Source organism: Adiantum capillus-veneris, chromosome 15 (assembly GCF_014529385.1).
Source record: "Adiantum capillus-veneris isolate H3 chromosome 15, ASM1452938v2, whole genome shotgun sequence".
Lineage (NCBI taxonomy): Eukaryota > Viridiplantae > Streptophyta > Polypodiopsida > Polypodiales > Pteridaceae > Adiantum > Adiantum capillus-veneris.
This window is the reverse complement of record NC_140945.1, coordinates 24,236,919-24,260,221: the sequence shown is the minus strand read 5'-3', so window position 1 is coordinate 24,260,221 and position 23,303 is coordinate 24,236,919.

Genomic DNA, 23,303 nt, shown 5'->3' with positions numbered 1-23,303 from the left:
TCTTGGTAGTCTCCCATGCTAGAATATTGTAGTTGATGATCACCTTGGACCAAGTGCTCCATGATGTAGACTTGGCCAAAGGGATTGACACCATCACTTGCCAACCCAAGCCTCAAGTGTCAAGGCTCTAGCCCGAACTCGGGTCAATGAGTCTCAATGTGCCTCCATGCAGGTGAATTGGCAGGGACATGCATCATCCTATCATTTGAGTGATGGTTGGCAATCCATGTGAGAAGTCCATAGTAGACCTACTTTTAAACATGTGCATTAGGAAAAATATGGACTCTCCTTCGGCCTTTTTGATTAGTAAAGGCTTAAGGGAGAACCAATGAGAGGGTTCTTGTGATATCACCTAAAGGGGGAGGAATGGTAGGGGTGCAGTCTAATTGTCTCCCTCTTTAATGCTTGGTTCTTAGAGAGTGGGGGGAGGGAGGCTGGGGGGGGTGGGGGGGTGGGGGGGGGGGGGTAAAAGGGGGAAAGAGGTATCATAAAAGAGGGAGGGACCCCCCCAAAAGAAAAAATGCGCAGGCTTAAAAACCCTAATTTATTATTATTATTTTTAAAGTGTCAAAATTGACTCATTTTTTTTCAAAACTGTTCCAAAACATATACTAACTTCAAAAAGTCAAATTCCCTCCCAAAATCCATATTTCTCTCCCTCTATCACTACTTTTCTCTCCCACACTCTCCCTCTTCTCCCTCCTCCCATTCTCTCTCTACAGTCAAGGCAGCCATAGCCAAAAGCTTTCTACCACTCTCTTCCTCTCTCCATAGCTCCCCCTTCTCTCACACCTCCATCAACCCTCTACAGTTCCACACCCCATAGCCCACAGCTCACCACTATCCTCTCTACCTCTCACTTCTCCGCTCTTTCTCTATCTCTACTGTCAAAGCCACCATAGCCACCATAGGTAGCTCACCTCACCCTCCCCTCAGCTCCTCATTCTCTCTCCATAGTACCCACACACAATAGCCCTTTCCCACTTCTCTCCCTCACCTTCCTCCCACCCATTCCCAATCCCTTCCTAAGCCCAACTTCCCAAGCATGTCCACCGCTAACACGCATAAACGGTCCAAACCAGAGATATAGGAGATTGTGTTGCACAACACAAAAAATTCAGAGGGGGGATGGATCCCACAGGTATTCAAGAAGGGTTCATGGGTCTACATGCAACCGTCCAGTGCTGGACCTCATCGCGTACGATGTCGAGGCGTATTGGAACACCATTGGAAGGGAAGACTATTGGCATTCAAAGAAACCAAGTCCGGAACGGTGGCCATCGTACAACACGTGTATAGTGCAGTTGAGATCCACCTGTAGAGATCTTCAACTCAATTTTCACCTCATTGTAAGTCCTCATGGTTTAGCTATCCCATGCATATATCATGTTTAACGTGCATGCGATCATTTTGTTTGACTAAGGGCATTTGTAAAGATGTTTTTCCATCCAGCTTAATTGAGGAGCAGCCGCTTGAGTGCTTGTCAGGCATGTTCATGGTTGTGCATTCTCACATTGGGGAGCTTATGTTTCCTAATGTCTCGTCAAAAAAACTTACCGACAAGCAGCGAATACTCATGTACTCTCACAAGTACGTGGTACGAAGTCAAGCCAAGGCTATGGTAGGCTAGAAGCCGTGGAGACACCCTCATTGCAAAGTGTAGAATGGCCAACTCCAGACCATTGGGCCTTGCTTTCTTTCAAGCGCAAGGTGCTGCAAGATTTCGAAGGGTCCCTAAAGTTTGGTAAGGCAACCAGATCGGTGAGTCTCAGTTGGCATTGTCCCATCCATTTGTTTGTGCATGCATTCCGCTCTCTGCCGATTGTGGAAACACCGACAATTTTTGTTTGCAAAGAAGTTGACGTAGATGCAATGGACACCATTCTAGGTGTCAACTGGGGCTATGTTGACGGTTTGCATGATGGTGACCGTTACAAGTGCAATGTGTCCCCCACACAACTTTGCCTTTGATATTTGAAGGCAAGGTGCACCTTGTATGCATGGTTTAGCTACGAAAGGTGGATGCACAAACGTGGCAAATGGATACCCTTGCAGCTGATGGCCGAAGAGGTTCAATCCTTTGAAATTCGTGTTCGCATGTCCAATAATGAGGTGGAGGTGGTTGCAGTGAACCTGCATTGGACTCTTGCCAATCTTCGGGAACATTTTGTCATAATGGGGTTCGAGGATGTCGGCAATACAAGTTTCAAACTGGAACAATGCAAGGTCTGCTTTGTGCTTGATTAGCTACCTTTTCTTAATTTTTTGGGGTATTTGTATCTTGATGGCCCATTTTTTGGTTGTGTAGATTGGAAGGCGGATGGAGGCCACTATGCTTGTTTACAAAGATATGTCTATAGATGAAGTCATCTTGTCTAAGTGAATTGGCTTGTAACTTTACTCTTTTATATATTGGATATTTTATTAAAGATTTTGAAAAATATTATGGTGTTGTACTTGAGTTTTAAGGTGTTGTGTAATTTTATTTTTAAAACGCATATTTTTTATTTTTTTCGAGATGGAATATGTCTATAAAAGGGGGACCACCTCCTCATTTTACCATTTCCATCCCAGCATTGCAGAGAGACCTAGCATACCCAGTTACGCAAAGAGAAAGCATGGCTAGTGCTGAATCAAAGGGATAAGCGGAATTCCTCAAAACCTTGCGAGGTAGGTGGGCCCCATTCACATTGGTCTTGTAGCATGATTTTCTACACATGGGGCCTGATGTAGCATGTGCATGTTCATTGAAGAATAGTATGCAGTCATTGATATATGCATGGATGTGCTCATACTCCATGCCAAGTGTGGTGACATACGACCTCGCTCATGAATGATCCAAAGGCATGTGGTGAGCTTTAGGAAGCATTCTTCCTATCAAACTACAACAAAACAAAAAATTAGTACAAATTCAAGGGAGGGAAACAAGAGAGTAATTTTTGAAAACCATAAATAGAACCTACCGTAGAAGTGCATCTACACTTGCATTGCTCCAATCAAATTTTGCCTGCAAGTTGAGGACCTCCAACGATGCTCAAAGGCATGCAGTACTGAGAACCATTGTAAAGAGGTGTTTGGGAACTTGATAGCAACCTGTCCTTTATTACTTATGATTGTTTAGTGCAGGGTCTACAATCCTCCTTGCACATGTTGGCTTCATGTACCAACAACTCATCTACCATGGCAAACATGTGCTCGTTCTCAACCTTAAAGTGTCCCTGGGATGCATGAGGAGGAACTATCAAAGTAGAGCTGGTGTCACAATCATCACGTGCCATGCCTTTGTTGAGTAGCTCTTGCCATTGTCTTTCAGCTTTTCGTGCCAGAGCATCACCACTAAACACGGACCAGTGGGGAGCATCCCCAAACGAGGGGGAGGGGGTGCTCTCATCTACTTGGGGGATTCAGGGCCCCTTGTTCTCCACATGCTCCAAGACAATGCACCTCAAGAAATGGATTGCCCCTTTGCACTTGGCGCAAGGGCAAGGGAGCTTGCCCTTGAGCCATCGGTCCTGTTTGGGTATGTTGCTCAGGGAGGTCACTACAATAAAAAACTCCCTATTACATGGGTTCAATAGTAGGGATTATATGTAAAAACTATATATCACATGCATTCAAGGACTATTTACATATAATGAAACCTATTGAACCCCCCCCCCCCCCCCCCCCCCCCCCTCCGAGGGTTGTTGGGAGGGCCTCAATTGTCCTACACACGTGTGAATTACAATTAGCTAAATTTTAAAAAACTGTATGCTCTCAAAAATAAATAGGAGGTATAGAGAGAGAGGTGGGGGACTAAAATTTTAATAGTACAAAGAGGAGAAAGAACTAAAAAAACTACTTTTAAAAAAAATACTATAAGTAGGAAAGATAGAGAGGAGAATTAAAAATGTGTACAAAAAAGATTGTTGGGGATTGAAAAATTGGCCCACTTCAACATCGATAGAAAGAGGGAGAGGGATAGAGGGAAAGAGAGAAAGGGAGGGAGAGAATGAGAGAAGGGTTGAGAAATAGGGAGAGAGATAGAGGGACAGGGAAAGAGAAGGAGAGATAGGGAGAGAGAGGGAGGGATGGGGGGCGGAGGGATAGAGGGAAAGATAGGGAGGTATGGAGAGAGAGGGAGGCAAAGAGAGACAATGAATGAGAGCTAGAGGGAAAGAGAGGGAGAGAACAAAACAGGGAAAGACATATAGGAGGAGAGAGAGGAGGGATAGGGAGATAGAAAGAGGGAGAGGGGGGATAGAGGGAAAGAGAGAAAGATGGAGAGAATGAGAGAGGAAAGAGGAAAAGAGAGGGAGAGAATGAGAGAGCAAAAGAGAGAGGTAGGGAGGAAAAGAGGGAAAGAGGGAGAGAGATAGAAGGAAAGAGAGGGAGAGATAGAGAGGGGGAGAGGGAGAGAGATAGGGAGGAAAAGAGGGAAAGAGGGAGAGACATAGAGGGAAAGAGAGGGAGAGCTAGAGAGGGGGAGAGGGAGAGCTAGAGATAGAGGGGTAGAGAGGGAGAGATAGTGGGATAGAGAGATAGAGGGAAAGAGGGAGAGATAGAGGTGGAGATACAACAAGAGAGAGATGGATATGAATGAAGGAGAGGTAGTAACCAAAGAGCTACCACGATAGCTGAGAATACATGGTCAGTCATGTTGGGGTATAAAGCCCAATGTGGTCGCCCAGGTAAGTGGGCGGGCCGCCAGGTATGTACACATATTCTTTTGTAAAAAACCTAATAAGAACTCACTATGATCTACACATTACAGTACAGCGAGTTCACCATATCGTCGTGCTCTTCTTCTCGCACTCTCTCTCGCGTCGCACTTCCGCTCGTACTCCTTCAACTAGTATCAGAGCTCAGATCGAGGCTCGGGGCAGCACTACAGGAGGCTAGAGTCACCAGCTCAGATTGGAGTGAAATTCGACAGGCGAAGACACGGCCCCAAATCCTGTGGAAGAGCCATCTCGGCCACCGTTCGGCTTCGACAAACGGTCATCTCGGCCACCGTTCGGCTTCGACAAAGGTCTGCGCAGGCCATTTTCGACTACGTGGTCTCGGCGGGTGCAGATCCGACTCTGCAAATTTGGGGTTTTCGGCCTACGACTGCAGGTGCTGAGGATATCGACACTCCCAGAGTGTTGATTTGTGGCTGTCTACACATCGAAAGACGGCTCACAATTCTTGGAGGCGTGTCACATACGACACGGCCTACGACTGCAGGTGCTGAGGATATCGACACTCCCAGAGTGTTGATTTGTGGCTGTCTACACATCGAAAGACGGCTCACAATTCTTGGAGGCGTGTCACATACGACACGGGCGCATCTACACACAGACTGTAGGCGACATCCACTAGTTCATCAGGTAGCTTGTGTTTACTGCTTGATATTCCAGATTTCATCCTGACATTGCAGGTACTTCCACATGGGATGTATTGTCAGAGATGATGTATGTCTGTTGAGGGTTTGCTGGCTGTGAGTCACGCAGCAAACAACCGCCGCAGCGGTTACAGCATACAGTGGGAAATTTCTGGATGTATGACTTTGTGGGAAGTCTATGTACTGTCAGATTTACTGCAGCCTTTGTTGAGGGTCGAGTGAGGTTTTATTGAGCTGGGGGATTCTCGAATGTTGAGATCCTTTCGGTGATACAGGTCTTGGAGCGATCCCTCGAGCACCCTTAGATAGGCAGCTAGGATGTATTGACTGTGAGTTAGACAGTTGGGATTGCATCTTTGCTTTACTGCCGTTAAGGCATTGTCGCAGTCTATGCTTACAGGACAATGACAGGACAGTCAGACACAGTACAGGTGCAGGACAGGTTTACCTGCAGCTTACAGTGGCAGAGAGACAGTGTTTTTGAGCTGTTTTTTGGTCTGTTTTTGAGTACACCAGAGCCATTTTACAAAGGAGACTCTGCCAAAATTTATGCAGAATCTGAAGCTTTTTTGGTTCATTTGACAGGTTGATATTGGTTCAGAGGTCAGTTTATAGGGGAAACTCTGTCGAATTTTTCCCAGGAAAGTAAACCACTGTGAAGCGTAGCTATGGCTGGATCACAGGACACTGCTCTTTACAATATCAAGAAGCTGGATGGAACCAATTTCCCATTGTGGAAGAAGCAGATTTGGCACGTGTTGGTACAAAAGAAGCAGATAAAACCTATAAAGCTCAAAGGGATAAAACCAGAAGATATGGATGAAGATGAATGGAGCGAAATGGATGAATTGGCACTTTCTACCATTATGTACATCACTTCTCTACATCTCTTGTATATTATCTTGTATAGTAGCTTCTCTCATACTTAAAGTACCACATTGGACTTTAAGTGGGAGGTTGTTGGGGTATAAAGCCCAATGTGGTCGCCCAGGTAAGTGGGCGGGCCGCGAGGTATGTACAAATATTCTTTTGTAAAAACCTAATAAGAACTCACTATGCTCTACACATTACAGTAGAGCGAGTTCACCATATCGTCGTGCTCTTCTTCTCGCACTCTCTCTCGCGTCGCACTTCCGCTCGTACTCCTTCAAGTCAAACACCAGTCTCAGGGACTGCTGAGAATACATGGTCAGTCAGACAGTAGTCTTGGGGACTATAAAGAGGATCCACTATTTCATTTTGGGGTCTCTCTGGATATCTCTAGCTCTTGGAGTAGACCTTTTGCTAGTATCTAGAAAATATGCCCCACAATGTGTCTTCCTAGGTTTGGTTTATGAAAAATCTTGAACTCAAATTGCATTAGAAACATCATCCATCTGATCAACCTTCCTTGTATAACGACTTTGTTGATCATAACCAATAAAACTTGAATGATAGACATAGAAGTCAAATAGCTTGCCCAATAGGTAATGCATGAATTTGGTGGCACTAAGTACCATCCCCTGTGCTTCCCTTTCAGTGGTTGAGTACCTTGTTCGGTTAAACTGAACCTGCAACTGGTGAAGTAGACCAAATAGCATGGCTCCCATAGCCATGCTAGATACATCTACGTGTACATAAAAATTAATATCCCATTTAGGCTGGTGAAGTAGTGGATTCCTACTGATTGCATCTTTTAGGCATTGGAAAATCTTTTCACACTCTTTAGTCTAGACGAACTTGTTCTCCTTCTTGCTCAACTCATACAATGGTAGTGCCTTGGTTGCAAACATATGTACAAATCTTCTGTAAAAATTGATATACCCCAAGATGAACTCAATTCCAAGACAGTGGTTGGAGCTTTAGCCAATTGAGTGCACTTGATCTTGTTATTTGCCATTTCAATCCCATTCTTGGGCAGTATATGACCCAAAAGTTGTCCCTTCCATACCATAAACACTGACTTGAATGGGTTTAGACAAATGATTCTTTCTTTGCACCTTTTGAACACCATCTCCAAAAACAATAAGTACATTAACTCAATAGAGAAAACTAGGAAATTATCGACGAAGATGGACAAAAACTTGTGCAAGAATGCATTGAAGAATTCCATCATGCACTTCTGAAAAGTCGTAAGAGCATTACAAAGTCCGAATGGCATCACCAAATACATAAATGCTCCCCATTTAGTAATAAATGTAGTCTTGGGTCTATCTTTAGGTGTAAACTTTAGCTGGTTATAGCCATTATAGCCATTATAGCCGTCCATAAAGCTATACATTTTGTGGCCTGCAATTATTTCCAGCATCATGTCTGTGAATGGTAATGGAAAAGGATCCTTGATAGTTTGGGAATTCAGCTTTCTGTAGGCCACACACTCTCAAATTTCCATTCTTCTTAGGAACTACTATGATAGGAAACATCTAGTCACTACTTGCTACCTCTATAATGAACCCTACTTTGTGAGAAAATTGTCAATCTCCTCCTTTACCTTCTTAGCATAGTTCAATTTATTATGTACCTTTGTAGCCAAACTAGTTTGGCATCTGGTTTTAGAACAATTCTACATTGGTACACTTCAGGATCTACTACTTTCAAATTAGTATGGTTCAATAAATCTTTGTATTTCTGGAACAGTGCCCTTGCTTTCTCTTTGATCTCTGACTTAAAATGTTTGTTGATTTTAATTGTTCTGGGTTTTCCTCTGAGCCAAGATTCCACTCTTCCACCATTTTGGGTCACCTCCTTTTCATTTAGCCGTCAACTCTACTTTTTTGTCAGTTCAAATACCAGAAGCATAGTCATCAAGAGGGTTGCCAATTTCTAGTAGATAAGGTGAATAAGGTGGGTGATCATTACAAGGTAGACGATGGGAACACCACCTTATCGCTAGCAATACTTGATAGTGGGGTTGGAGTAGCCATTGCTACAAAGGGAATTTGTGAGAAATGGGAAAGCACAACTCTCAAGAAAATGTGCATGAAGTTGAAACTAGTAGACGGATATGTGAAAAGACCCTTAGGAATGCTAGAACAAATTATTGTATCCTCTTGCGGGATAGAGTACAAGTACACTTTTGTTGTAATTGACTTTGGAAAAGGCAACAACTTTGAGGTTATTTTGGGATGGCCATTTATGCGCCAACTCAAAATGGTTCAAGATTGGGGCTATGACTATCTCTACTTACGGCATAAGGGTGTCACAACCAGGGTCAGCACAAAGGACCATAGTTACAAAGACGTAAACCAGACCCCAACTATCTCTACTTATGGCATAAGGGTATCACAACCAGGGTCAGCACAAAGGACCATAGTTACACAGACATAAACTAAACCCCAACGGAAGATTTTGGTGTAACTAGGGATTTTGGAACACAATTGCGTGCTTGGTTGATGAAGGGAGCTCATGTGTAGATGTGCGGAGCGTCGGAGTGTGGAAGCCTGAAAAAGGAAGGTTGCATCCTAGAGCACTACTACATGAAAGAGCCGTTTCCAGAGGAGTTGTTTGAACCCTTTGGATGGGAGAAAAAACTAGTGACTCTAGATGTCTGCAAAAACGAGGTAACCCCCACAACATTTTGTGAAAAGGTGGTTACGAAATAACGCCATTCCAGGTGGTGAATGTTGTATTGGAACCAAAAGAGAAAACCAAAGCAACAACAACCAACAAGACAATCAATTGCAAGCGAATAGTGGACAAAGTTTCTTTTCAAGATTTTAGTGACGATGACGAGGAAAAATTTCATGATGTGCAGAGCGATGACTTCAAGAACGATGCTGAAGATGAGCTCTCCAGTGGATCTAAAAATGAAAATGTAGCAAAACAAGACGAGACAATCTTCTATGAGTTTCCTAACCAAAACTTGAGGAGACAAAAGAGATATCAAATGAGACAAATGCAAAAACAAAATAACAAATTTTAGAAGGGCCAATGCCAAAATCGATGACCAAAATGTAGTATCTCATGCTTGTGGGAGCAGATGATTGTGTCCAAGACAAAATCATCTGCTCCCATTTTGAGCAAATCCAAAGAAACAAAGTAAAGAGAAAACCAAGGACACAACTGAACCATCAACCAAAATGTCCAAAACTCAACAAAAGAGTGAATACCAAAAGCTAAAATGGACACTGAAAGAGGTTTGGACAACTGAAATGGAAAGTGAAGGGGAGTCCAACACGAAAAAAATCAATGCACCCTCTCACTACAAAAGGTACACCATTCAACATAGACGTATTGTGATTGAGAAGCCAATGAGAGAATCTAAAGAATCAAGAACATCATATGATGGGCATGAGAACGCAACGAGAATGATCTAGCTGAACCAGGAGAAGAACCAAGACTGTCGGCTTACATAGCTGTGAATCTTACGAAAGAGGAAGAGTAGCTTTTGATAGCTACTCTCAAACAATATAGAGATGTGTTTTCTTTGTCATACAAGGATCTCAAGGGAGTAGACCCAAGCATACCACCTCAACATACGATGTCCCTTAAGACTGATGCTAAACCATGCAGACAACGTTCCTATACATATAGCAAAACATTTGCAAAGAACATCAAAGAGGAGATAGAAAAACTTAAGGAAGCGGCTTTTATCTACAAGATTGAGCATGCGGAATGGGTGTTGCCTATTGTGGTAGTGCCCAAAAGAACAATAGCTTATGAGTGTGCATAAATCTTAAATAGGTAAACGTTGCTACAACAAGAGACAGCTATCCCTTACCTATCATAGACCATGTGATTGAGAGAGTCACGGAAAAAAAGCTTACAACTTTCTTGATGGATTTTCGGGCTACAATCAGCTCACAATAAAGCCAGAGAATCAACATAAAACAACCTTTGTCATAGAATGGGGCATAGTATCTTATCGCGTGATTCTATTTGGTTTAACCAATGCACCTGCCACATTCCAAAGGCTGATGAGTCATGCATTCGAGGAGTATCTAAGGCAAATATTAAATATTTATATGGATGACTTGTGTGTGTATTCTCTAGAAGAGACAAATATATCAAACATTTGAAAACGATCTTTGAGAAGTGTAGAACTTATCGCATCAATCTAAACCATGAAAATTGTGTCTTCATAGTAAGACAAGGTAAAATTTTGGGACATATTGTGTCCAAAAATGGCATTTCTACAGATCTTAGGAAGATACAAGTAATTTTTTCTTTTCCAAGATCCACCAAAGTTAGAGAGGTACAAGACTTTATGGGACATTGAGGCTATTATCAAAGGTTTATTTACATGTATATAGTTGTGGCAAAACCTCTCTATGCTTCCATCACAAAATTCAAGTGAAATGAAGAATGTGAGAAAGGGTTTCAACAATTGAAGCAAAGATTGATTTATATCCCAATTTTGAAATCTCTTGACTAGAATAAGATATAGTTGTGGCAAAACCTCTCTATGCTTCCATCACAAAATTCAAGTGAAATGAAGAATGTGAGAAAGGGTTTCAACAATTGAAGCAAAGACTGATTTATATCCCAATTTTGAAAGCTCTTGACTAGAATAAGATCTTCCACGTTCATGTAGATGCATCGGCATACACTATTGGATGCATCTTAGCACAACTTAAAGAGAACAATATAGATTTTTCAATTTGTTACTCCAGTCGAAAACTTAATAGTGCGGAGCAAAATTAAGCACCACAAAAAAGATAGGGCTAGGGAATGATATATGCAATCAAAAAGTTCAAACATTACCTTCTTGCAAACAAATTTGTATTTTTTGTGGATCTCTAGGGACTATTGTATTTAGTGAACAAACCATGCAATATTGGCCGTATAGCTCAATGAATCATTATATTGCTAGAATTTGATTTCACTGTAGTGGTCAAGAAAGGGACTACTCATTAGAGGGTGGATCATTTATCTTGTTTGATCCATGGGGAAGCACCTCTTGGGGTTAGATGACTTGCCAGACTCATATCTTTTCAACATATAGATGGTACCAAGATGGAGTGAACATGTGATTCCATTGCTCACCATTGGTCCTGTACATATTGAAAGACAACCATTGATCATTGAGTGACCACGCTCACTAGTGCTAATAGCTTGGAGGGGTCACTATGTATAAATTTTGTGTATCACATACGTCCAAGGACTATTTTTTAAAACTCATTATCTGTGAATTTTTTACTAATAAAATACACCCTTTTCCTATTCAATCTGTAACCTTTTTTTCCCAATTCCATTATACGATACCCTTTTGTATGTCAAAATGTGTGAAAATTTTAAATTTAATAACCCTTTTGTTGCACTCACATGATAGTCACGTAGTTATTAAGTGACCCCCCACCCCCCCCCCCCCCCCCCCCCCCCCCTTGAGGTCAATAGTCGAATGCCTATATAAGCAGGGATATGATGGCGTACTTAGGCTATCTATAGAGCCATTGGAGAAATAATTATACTTGAGACAAGCTCATGTACAAATGAGGGGGTTTCACAATGCAAAAATGCAAGCATTTCAAAGACTGATGAGACTTGGGATGTATTGGCCTCTTATTTAGAAATGTGTCCATGGCTATGTTAGTTCATGTGATACTTATGCCATTCAAAATCCAATCAAACATGCTACACTATTCAGGATAATGAAAGCACCCAAGTAGGGAAAATACATTGTGGATTACATTGAATAGGGAGTCTTGCCAGCAAACTCGAGCAGATCTAAACTACGCTCGATCTAGAGAGAAGCGAAGAGCTACGTAATCATTGTTGAAAGAAATATTATCGGAGATGAATTGATAAGAACTTGAAAATCTATGCTATAAAAAATGAGTAATCACGGATTCTTGAGCAAGCACGTACCGAACCGGTAGGAGGTCACTTTTTGGTCGACAAAACCGCAAAAGCGATACTCCTTGCAGGAATTCGGTGGCCTACTATGTACATAGATGTAGACCAATATTTTAAACAATGTGATGATTTCCAATGAACAAAAGTATCGATGCATTGTGAAGAAATTCCATTATGACCAATGATGGGTGCAAGGGATTATTCCAAATGGGGGATAGACTTTGTTGGATCTATCTAACCCCCAACATATCAAAAACATGCTCAATACATCATAGTGGCCACATATTATTTGACCAAATGGATAGAAGCCAAGGTGACACAAGAGAACAATGCGAGAATGACAACATAGTTCTTGTATGAGAACATTTTCACTCGATATGGACTTGATTGGCAAAATGACACTTTGAAGTACAACCCCAAAAGGGTACAACATATGTTAACCCTTGCTACGACAATGGAGGTAGAGGGCTCCTTGCAATTGCTAACCTGAGAAATGGTGGTTTCCATGCCTCCTTCCATTTGCAAGAGAATGAGAAAGTGTTTACGGGTCACCGCGACGGACGTCCATAGCATAGCTCTCAAGCATCAACATGAAATTATCGATACAGGGGAAGTGACTCGGATGAGGCATGGAAACTCACTAGGGTGTCAATCCTAATGAAGTGAACTCGAAGAGATGCAACTACTAACTCTATAAGAAAATCAAATGCACGAAAGCCAAGTAATCTGCCTATGTCCTTCTACACAGCTCTACAGTCATCACGCCCGTTCACCATGCAGATCATATCGGAATCACACGAAACTTGAAGGGAAGCTACAAGGGACTATCAGGAACATATCCTATCACTGTCACAACATTCTGGAGAGGTACAACAATCGCGATCGTTCGTCCCAAAGTCAGCAAAAACAACGCGAACAGGTGATCCTAATGGGTCGTTTTAGGGTCCCTAAAGCCTCTCCTAGGGTCAAAACAACATAAAATACGCATATAAACACTCAAAACAGCGATTTAAGGCCTAAACGGATGCATCTAAAACCTTCACCGAATCTTGAATGCTTACAGTTGAATGAAAGAGCAGAGTAAGAGGAACACAATGCAAGAAACAAAACTGAATTTGGATTACCGTAGCCACAGAAGCGATGATTACAAGCTGGAGCAAAGAGGTAGCTCTCTGTGTGTAACGCAATAGTCACTTATCTTCAAAAAATGATCTCCCTTTCCCACTAACCTTAGTGTATTATATACCTAGGGCTTTCTAAAGTGGCCGGCGGGCGGCCAACTTCTCATGGACCTTTACATACATCATTGAAAAAATTACATCTTTGACTTAGACTTGACATAGACGATTGACATTGGCTTTTACAGGGTTTGATGTATTAAACATTGGAAAAATAATGTGACCACATCAAAAATTTGGCCGGCCGACTCAACGGCGCCTTGGCTAGGTGGACACTTGTATGTTGTTATCACCTCCAAACACTCCCCCCTTCCTAGCTCGTGTCGTCCCTTGACACGACCACTTGTAGTCTGGTCTTCTTGTTGATGAGACTCCCCCCTTCCTTGATTGAGTTATATCTGGCATGTTTTGCTTGTTCAAATAGGGTGCCCATTTGCCTTTGATTGATAAACATGTGTTCTTGTGATTTGGATGTTGTGGACGAGGCATTTGTGCATGTTGTTGCACATCCTGCTTTACCTTTCCATTTGTGCAGTTGGTCAATGATACCTACTTCTTTGGATACTTTGCCTCCTTGTGCAGTTGACCTTTTATTAGAGCTCGTATCTCAAAATGTTTGAGACTTTGACATGTGTGCACTGGCATCTCCAATTTGATTCTTTGCCACTTTGTCAATAGAGCTTTGTTGATATCTTTGAAGATAAGAGCTGCTCTTTTGGAAGCGTAGTTGAGAACAATGTGGCCCCACTTGATCTCTTTGAAGATCGTGTAACAAATTCTTTATTGGTTTCATTTGATGGAAGGAATATATACAATAGAATAGTGATGGGTGTTTCTAAATTAGGGTCTAGAACGTGAATGATCAAAGGGAAAAACCCAGAGGGAAAAAATGCCTTTGGTATACGCTCTTATTGGGGTTGAACACTTGGAAGTTGAGTACCTGTTCATGCAAGGCGAGTGCTTGGGTGAAATAAAGTAAGAGTGCGTAATGCAAGTGCCAATTATGGGACACTCTATATGCACACAAGAGTTCTTTCAAAAAAATCATGCGGTGTGAAAAATGAGTTGTTGGGTGCTTCAAGGAACAGATGTAGCACATGTGATATCCAAGGACATCTCAATAGCTTCCACATTTCTAAGAAGGATTTTTGATGTTGAAGCTTCTCCACTCATTACTCACTATGCATAGTGCGTGTGTCTTTTGGACTCTCCTCTTCACTTTAACAAACTTAAAATACATAGACTTGGACTCTTATGCTCACCTATACGAGCATGAGTGACACAACATAAATATGCTCAACTCCTCCACCTTGAGCAGTACCTAGAATAGATAAGACTCTTAGACCACAAAGAATATTACTTGAAGCTTTGGGACTAATGCCTTGCTCATTTAGTGGCTCAGCTGCCCGACTCTTGACTTTTATGCCATGTATTTTTAATGGCGACTTGGACTTACCTGTTCTTGGCCTAAAACCCAATGCCATAAGCTCTTGAGATTAAGGCCTTTATCATTGTGTTGGTCTTTGGATGCCACCATTTTGTCGAGTAGGTTGGCATATTTTGGCTCCTCTTGACTTGCTTGTTGTATGTTGATACTTCTTTGTAAAACAAGTCCTTCAGCTCTGATAGAGCTTGATGTAGCCTTTGCATTGATTTCCATGAGAAGCGATTGTCGAGATGCGTGGGTTCTCTGTGATTGAGTTTCCACTAGCAATTTTGGAACCCATCTTGTTTTTGGTCCTTGTGTGATCGTCTTTGGCATTTTATCTTCTTCTACAATTTGATGGACACTAGGCTTTGGTATCTAAACCTGATGATTTTAGTTGTAAAAGCCTTGCTTTGTAATTGATGACAAGGTATCCATCTGTAGATTGCAGCATCCTTGGTTGTAATTGGCTTCTGTTGGCTTTTGGTTGTCATTGCTTGCTTTGGGGTAGGAGCTTGTGCTGCTTGATTTCTCTTCGTTGTTCCCAATTGAGCTACAATTTTTGGTAACCATATTTGTGTGTTACCTTCATAAAATCCTTGTGCTTTGAGTAGCGTAACTGGAATCATTAGCTGATTCACCTGTTTGCGTTGGGTAATTTGACTAGCGAGTGACTTTGGTACCCAAACTTGTCGCATTGCCCGCTTGGATGGTCTTTTTGTTTTCCTTTTGTTGGTGTTCTTTCGCTTGCCTGAGTATTTTGTATTCCGTTGATAGCGCGTCTTGTTCCTTGTAGAACTCGTTGATTGAGGTGGGTAGGTCCAAGCTGTTACTTTAGGCTTTTTGGCCCACACATTAGCCTTTCCTTGGAAGTAGCTCTGAGCAATGATTGACTCATTTGATGCTACCCACCCTGTCACCTTTTGCTGTAGTGGTTGAACTTGTGCTTCATGTATCCAGACTGGGTCTTTGACTTGGAAGTGCTGTTTGGATACCAACACTTGGTTGACATTCTTCGGCTTCTTCTGGATGCTTTTTTGTGATGGAAACTTTGGTTGATAGACTTTTTGCTTTGGTTTCCATTGCATTGTTGATGGTGTGGCTCTTGATGTAGAGGCTTCGTGGGAAATTTGATAGAAGCTCGTTGAAGGTAAAGTCGTATGGCGAGGTTGATATACTTCAATGTTTACCTTTGCTTTACCTTTTTCCACGATGGTTGACGATTTCTTCTCTGCATGGATTTGAGAAGATTCATGGAGTCTTACCGTTGTTGTTGTTGAAGCTTTTGATTGTTGTCGAAAGAAGATGTTCCTCCAGCTTTCTGTCAGGACCAGACTCTCTTTGATATGATGGGAGTTGATTATGTGGAAAGTATCTTTATACTCCCCGGTACTCAATTTGAGTACAACTTCTGCCACTCCAAAGCTAGGAATCGGCATTTTTGAACTTGTGTAAATTGTTTCTTCTAGCTCGTTGATTGGTGGCTTTCCCATCATGATCCACGTTCCATAAGTCATTAGATTCTTTGTTGCTTCTCGATCTATTGCGGCCGAACATCTAACCTTGAGCCCTGTTTGTCCGCATAAATTGAATTTGATCATCGTAGGAGATAGTCCATCTTCTTCCTTGTTCCTGTTCTTCTTTTGATTTTGCGTTTGTTGAAGATTTGCCCTTGAACTTGGAAGCTTTTCTCCTTCATCTACTTTCATTTGCACTTTTTCTGGAGTCGGCTTCTTTGAAACAGCTTTTTTTGTTTCTTCAGGTATGCCAATAATGACATATTCTTGTGGTTGCCATGCTTCCTTCGTTTTCAATTTTGCTTCATTCTCCAGGATGTAGCTATCTGTCTCACTTTTTCTGCTTTCACACTCACAAACTTCATTAGCTTCCTTCAATACTTTCAACATAAAACATGAAACTAGGTCGTAGCCTTCTTCATTACAAAACTTGGTTGGAGTTAGCTCATTTACACACACATCCAAGGTTGCCAATATTTGAGTCCATCCAAATGGCTCAAATAATTGCTATGGAAAGGGTTCCAGTATGTAAGCTTCATCATCCATTGATCTTTCTAGGATGCAATCCTCCTTCACTGAGCTTCCACACTTCAAAGCACCACACATCCAAAGTTCTTGTTTGGTTTGTAGCCACGCAGGTATCTCTTTCCCATTGGCTATAGTAGAGTCGATTTCTTCTAAAGGAATTCTATTCACATCTCTATAGCTATGGTCTTTTATGCTTATTTTTGTGGTGATCTTTTTATCTCTCAAGTAGATATAGTCATAGCCCCAATCTTGAACCATCTTAAGTTGACGCATGAAAGGCCTTCCTAAAATGATATCAAAATTGTTCCCTTTTTCAAAATCTACTATTGCAAATGTATGTTCATATTCAATCCTACAAGAAGTCACAATAATTTTCTCTAAGATACCCATAGTTTTTTCTATGTATCCATCTGCAAGTTGCAGCTTCATTCTAGTTTTCCTAAGCGCTTGTCTATCCCATTTTTCCCAAATGTCTTTTGTGGCTATGGCTACTCCAGCCCCACTATCAAGTATAGCCAATGTTTTAACTCCTTTGTATTCCACAGGTAAGGTGGTGTTTCCTTCTTCTCCTTCGCAACATTCCCCCACCTTGTTTATTGGCACAAGTTTAGCGTTTGCACTTTCTTGTTGAGTTTTGTTTGATTGTTCATTTGAGGGTAGATCTTGAAGAGGTATCTTTAATCCCATCTTCCCCAAATTGTTGCCTACTTCATCCCATACGTGTGGTCTAATCTTAAGCAGTTCAGATAGAGTAATGGTGCACTGTATTGGAGCTGACATCAACTCTTGCATACTCTTTGTATCCATCATCTTGGATATGGCTTTCCTCTGAGATGGCACCACTCTAGTCTCTGAGTCTGCCTCATGTTCTCCTATGTATGAGGGTAAGGTCTTCAAGGACTTTGGTTTGCTTTCAATTGAAACTTTCGTCCTTGCATCTCCATTTAGAGATTGAATGTCTCCCCGAAAGACTTCATGCCCTGTATTTACCTCAGTTATGGGTGCAGATTGGAAAGTCGCACTTCCATCGTTTGCACTTCTAATTGCTTCCCACAATTCATTTGGCCATGGCTCATCTATCTCTGTTATAGGTGCCATAAATTGTGATCTTGACCTTCCATCATTAGTGGTGTTGGCCACTACTTGATCATCTAGTTGAATTTCTAGGTTGTTGGTTTCTTGTGTTGCAGTCTTTGCTTGCACATCCTTTTGTGATTCTAGCTCAATGTTTCTTTGAGTTAATGTTTCAACAACCTTTGCCTTAGGCATTTCAAATCCAACACTTTTTGGTTTTGTTTCTGGAGGTGGAATTGGTGCTTCAGGCTCCATCATTGCCTATGCAGTTTTTACCAATTCCTTACACATTTTCAACCTCTCAGTCTCTACCTCAACATGAGGATATTTCATCCCTCGTTGCTCTAGGGTTTGGTGGGGTTCAATCTAGCCTCATATGCTTCCAGTGCAACATCTAATGGCTCTAGGACTTTGTCTACCAACAAAGATCCTCCGGAAGACGCCTTCCTTGGTTTCTTATTGCTCACCACCGTTTTGTTTTCCCGTTCTTGTTTTAACTACTCCTTTGTCTCTTGTAATTTTGTTTGTAGTGCAGTTTGATTTGTAATTATTTTTTCTTTAATTCTGTCTCTTTTGGATTTCCAGGATTTTCTCCCAATCCTCATTGACACACTAGTTGTTTCCCCTTGTTTGGGTTGTTGATCTTTCTCCACATTAGCTTGGTCCTCAACATTTTCTTTTGCTTGGGCTCTAGTCACTACCTTCACATGAATTTTGGGTTCTGCCTCTGATCCACTTGGAGAAGGTAACACTCCCACAACATTCATTGTTGTTTTCCCCTGTTTGTTTGGGTGTTTTGGACAATTAGGAACAACGTGTGTAATGGCACACTCCAAACAATATCCAACTATCTCTATACGAGAACAATTCTTGGCCCAATGATTACCTCCACACTTGTAGCATGGTCCATCTTATTGAGTCACTGGCGGCACCATTGATGGTTGTTCTTGCTTAGCCAGAATGGTCTTTGGTCTACGCTCTTGATTGGCTATGAACATCAGAGTGTCCTCATTCAATGAATAGAGTTTTCTCATAGGTTCTTGCCCTAGCTAGGTTGTGATACCTCAGCTCTTTGTAAAGCCCTTGATACAACCCTATTTTGAAATAATGGATGATTTGGTAATGGAATTTGTTTTTCTATTTGATATCCAAATAGTATCCCCCTCGTGTAGGTTTGATTATAGTAGCACTCACTCATCTCATGATTGGTCCATTTTTGCTCAATGGCACACCATTTTATTCATTGTGCTACTTGCACTGCTAGCTCATCTAGGTTGGTCATTAATTGATACATAACCACTTGCCTTGTGTTGGTTTCACTAGATGCTAAAGGAGCATTATCCATAGTGATCTTTGTATCACCAATTTCCTCGCCACCATAGGCTTTACAATTGTCAACTAGGTATAACGCTTCTCTCGTGACTTGTTCAAAGGAAGTACATCCTTTTAAGTGAAAATCTTTCTTGAGAGTTTCATTTTTCAAACCCTCTATGAAGAGAATTGATAATCTTTCATCTTGTGGTAACTCGCGTTCTGGACATCTCTCTATATATTGTTTGAAACGTAGCGATGCTTCCTTCACTCTCTCATCTTCTTTTTGCTTGAATGCATAGATTTGGGACATTGTGTTATGCTTGATTCCCCTTTTAGAGAACTCCATAACAAATTCTTGCAACATTTGTTCAACATTTGAGAAGGCATTTTTGTCCAATGGTTGGAACCAATTCAATGCTATCCCTTCCAAGGTTAAACCAAATCCCTCATACTGTGTATGAAAATAAAATACTTGTTCGGCTCTTAACACTTGTTTGAACAAGGATGCATGTACGTATGGATCCCTTAACCCATCATACTTCTTCTTGACACATTTGGCCAATTGATATGGTCTCATTGGTTCTGGTTCAACCATGTATCTTAGCGTGTTGGGGTCTCTCACAAAGACATCCCTCGTTCCCTCTTCTCGTCTTGGAGCAAATCCTAGTGGAATCCCCTTTGAGACATGGTTTGGAAATGTTGATGGATTTGTAAGTCTAATTGGTGGTATCTTGGTTCCACTCAATGAGATAGGAGCTACACTCCCGTGAATAGCTATTTTGGATGTTTGAGGTCCATTTGATTCCATAGTTTCAATGTTAGCTTCTTGCAAATCAGTCTCCAAAAACCTTGGTATGCTTACACTCGGTTGAAAGTAGTAAGCAGAGATTGGAGTACCCATGTATGTATATCTTTCTAGTTCAATTGGGCTGATAAGTTTGTACTCTCGTCCATACTTATCTACCATTAGAACTTGCACTCCCTGGTCATCTGTGTATGTGAAGGCATAGAGGTTCTTGTAGTCTGTCAACTCTTCAATGATGGAATTTAAACATCTATAGAAGTTTTTGTGATCCCCAATAGGTAATCTATAAAGGCCATCATAAGTGTAATCCGTTAGAACTCTCGTGGCTTCATTGGTTTTGATGAACCTCACGTTGGGTTTGTTGATTAGAGGATGCTTCTTCTCTAACTCTACAGCAATTTCCACTTTTGCTCTTCCAAACTCCCGCATTTTAGTTGATTGGTTTGGCTTCCAGTGAGCTACATGATCACTTGACAAATATCCATGAGCCATGCCTTGAGGTTTGGCTTGATATGATTGATAAGCCTCATGGTCTTGTCTCAACCCTCTTGTTATAGGTGTTGCAGTATTTCTGGCTGTTTGTGTAGGTGGCATAGCTCTGAGTTGAGTGGGAAACCCTAATGATGGATGAGTTGTCATGTTTAAGCCTCACTCAATACTCTCAAGATGGTCCTTGATAAGAACACCTTGGCTTAGTGCACACAATCCCTTTTTGCCCCTGGTCAAGTCTCTAAAAAGTCAGGAATTTGTGACTTTTTTGGTCTTTGGAAATTGGTCTTGGGTACCCTAAAAGTTTGGAATTAGGAAACCTAGTAAAATTAAGCCCTAAAACCTAGTAAAATTCAGCTCTAAAATTCAGCTATTGCCCACAAGCTTTCTTCCTAGCTATATCTGACTCAATTTGGAGTTGCCTATCAAAAGTTAGAGCACTTTTATTGAACTGCACTTGAAACGACACTCAAAATAGTCTTAGGACAAGAACACAGGAACTTTGGCTTGTATCTTGGCTTCTAGAGGGTATTTTTCACTCAAACTTGAGATTTGGGATGTACTCAAGTAGGTCTACAAACTTATGAAGTCAGATACCCCCACTATGTAGAGGTACACCGATCGTGATCGTTGACCCTATGTCACAGATTTGGAAGATTTTTGCACAGTGGCTAGCCCTTGATGTCTTGATACCAAGTGTCTTTGTATTTTTGAATTTGGAGATGTTTTGACCAATGAAAACCCAAATCCCAGGTGGTTCTGCAGTTATTGGCCTGATTGTGTAAATGGGATTTTTGACCACTTTCTTTTGCTTTTTTGACCTTGCTCCTTTTGGAAAATATGTTGCACTAGATGTCAGCTACCTACTCATAAATTTTCAATCCAAAATGTCACTGGGGTACACCGATCGCGATCGTAGTTCCAGCTCCTTTTTGCATGAAATTTTAGGAGCTGATAGACATGGGTATGTTTAGTCTATTCCCAAACCCACTTTGCATTTGGATCACCAAAAACTTGAATTTTCTCAAAATTTTGGTCTGAAGGATCAATGATCAGTGTTTTCCCTATTTGACAACTGTCTTTTGGTTTTTTGACCCTGGTTCTTTTGAGAAAGTTGTTTGTCTAGTTATCAACTACCTATTCACCAAGTCTCAACTCAAAATGTCATTGAGGTACACCGATCGCGATCGTACTTTTGAGCCCAAATTGGATGAAACTTGTGGATATGGTAGACAATGATGTGTACAATCTACTACACAAATCTTTTTGAATTTGGACAAGAAAAAGTCATGTTTTCACCAGATCTTGGTTTGCTGCAGTGGTTTTCTGACTGTCTACTGTTTTTGGTTATTTTGGTAATTTTTTTGATTTTTTTTTGAATTTTGAAAACTCTTGGTATCTTATATAACCTAGGTGCAAGTGTGGGTAAAGTTTGGTCAAAATCTGGCACTGAGGTACACCGATCGCGATCGTATTTTGGAGCCCAAATTGGATGAAACTTCACCAGCTTGTTCACTAGGCTATTTTAAGACTACCTGCCAGAAACTTTTGTATTTGGACTCAAAAAAGTCAAGTTTCTACCATTTCTTGGTTGGAAGTGCCTATTTTCCCAATTTTATCAGTTTGACTTGATTTTGGTGTTTGTTTTGGGAAATGAAAGCTATTTGGGATTGTCCTGTGTACAAGCTATCCCTCTGTATTCTTTCTTCTTAGTTTTGATGTGTTTTGGTCTACTGAAAGTCAATTTCTATGCCAGTTTAGCAGTTTTTTACTCGGATCTGTATTCAATGGTTTTGACCTGTTTTTTGTGGTTTTTGACCCTAGGTCCTTTAGAATTTTATGTTTGTATACACCTGAGGATCCCACATATGAAATCTGGTCAAAATCTGGGATTGAGGTACACCGATCCCGATCGTAGTACAGAGGCCAAATCTGATGAAATTTTACAGGCTCTCTCTGACAAGTATTTCCCAGTGTTTGGTCCTATCACTTTGTGATTTGAATCAATTTCAGCTCTGTTTGGTCAAATTTTCTAAATTTCAGAGTCTTATGGCCTTTTTGCCAAAGTTATGGTTTTCTGGTGTTTTTGACTCTATCTTTTGCCCCAAATCTGACTGGAATGTGATTTACTTATCCTACTCGTAAGTACAGAAATGAAAGAACATAAGAAAATGAATCAAACAAAACAAACAGGATAAAAAATGGATGATGGATCAGTACTCAATCGATACAAAGAAATTTAAGAGAAGAAATGCTTAAAGCAACCTCACTCACCACTCCCTATATCTCTCAAGAGTAGATCTAGCCAGTCCACCGACCCTAGACTCCACTAAGCACTAAACCCCTGTCTAGATGCTTCACTGAAATGTAAATGGAATGGAAATTATCTTTTGGAACAATAAGAAAACTCTGAATACGCACTCGGTCACTCATCACCTAAGATTCATTCCCCGGCAACGGTGCCAATGTTTGCGGGTCACCGCGACGGACGTCCATAGCATAGCTCTCAAGCATAAACATAAAATTATGGATACAGGGGAAGCGACTCGGATGAGGCATGGAAACTCACTAGGGTGTCAATCCTAATGAAGTGAACTCGAAGAGATGCAACTACTAACTCTACAAGCAAATCAAACGCACGAAAGCCAAGTAATCTGCCTATGTCCTTCTACACAGCTCTACAGTCATCACGCTCGTTCACCATGCAAATCATATCGGAATCACACGAAACTTGAAGGGAAGCTACAAGGGACTATCAGGAACATATCCTATCACTGTCACAACATTCTGGAGAGGTACAACAATCGCGATCGTTCGTCCCAAAGTCAGCAAA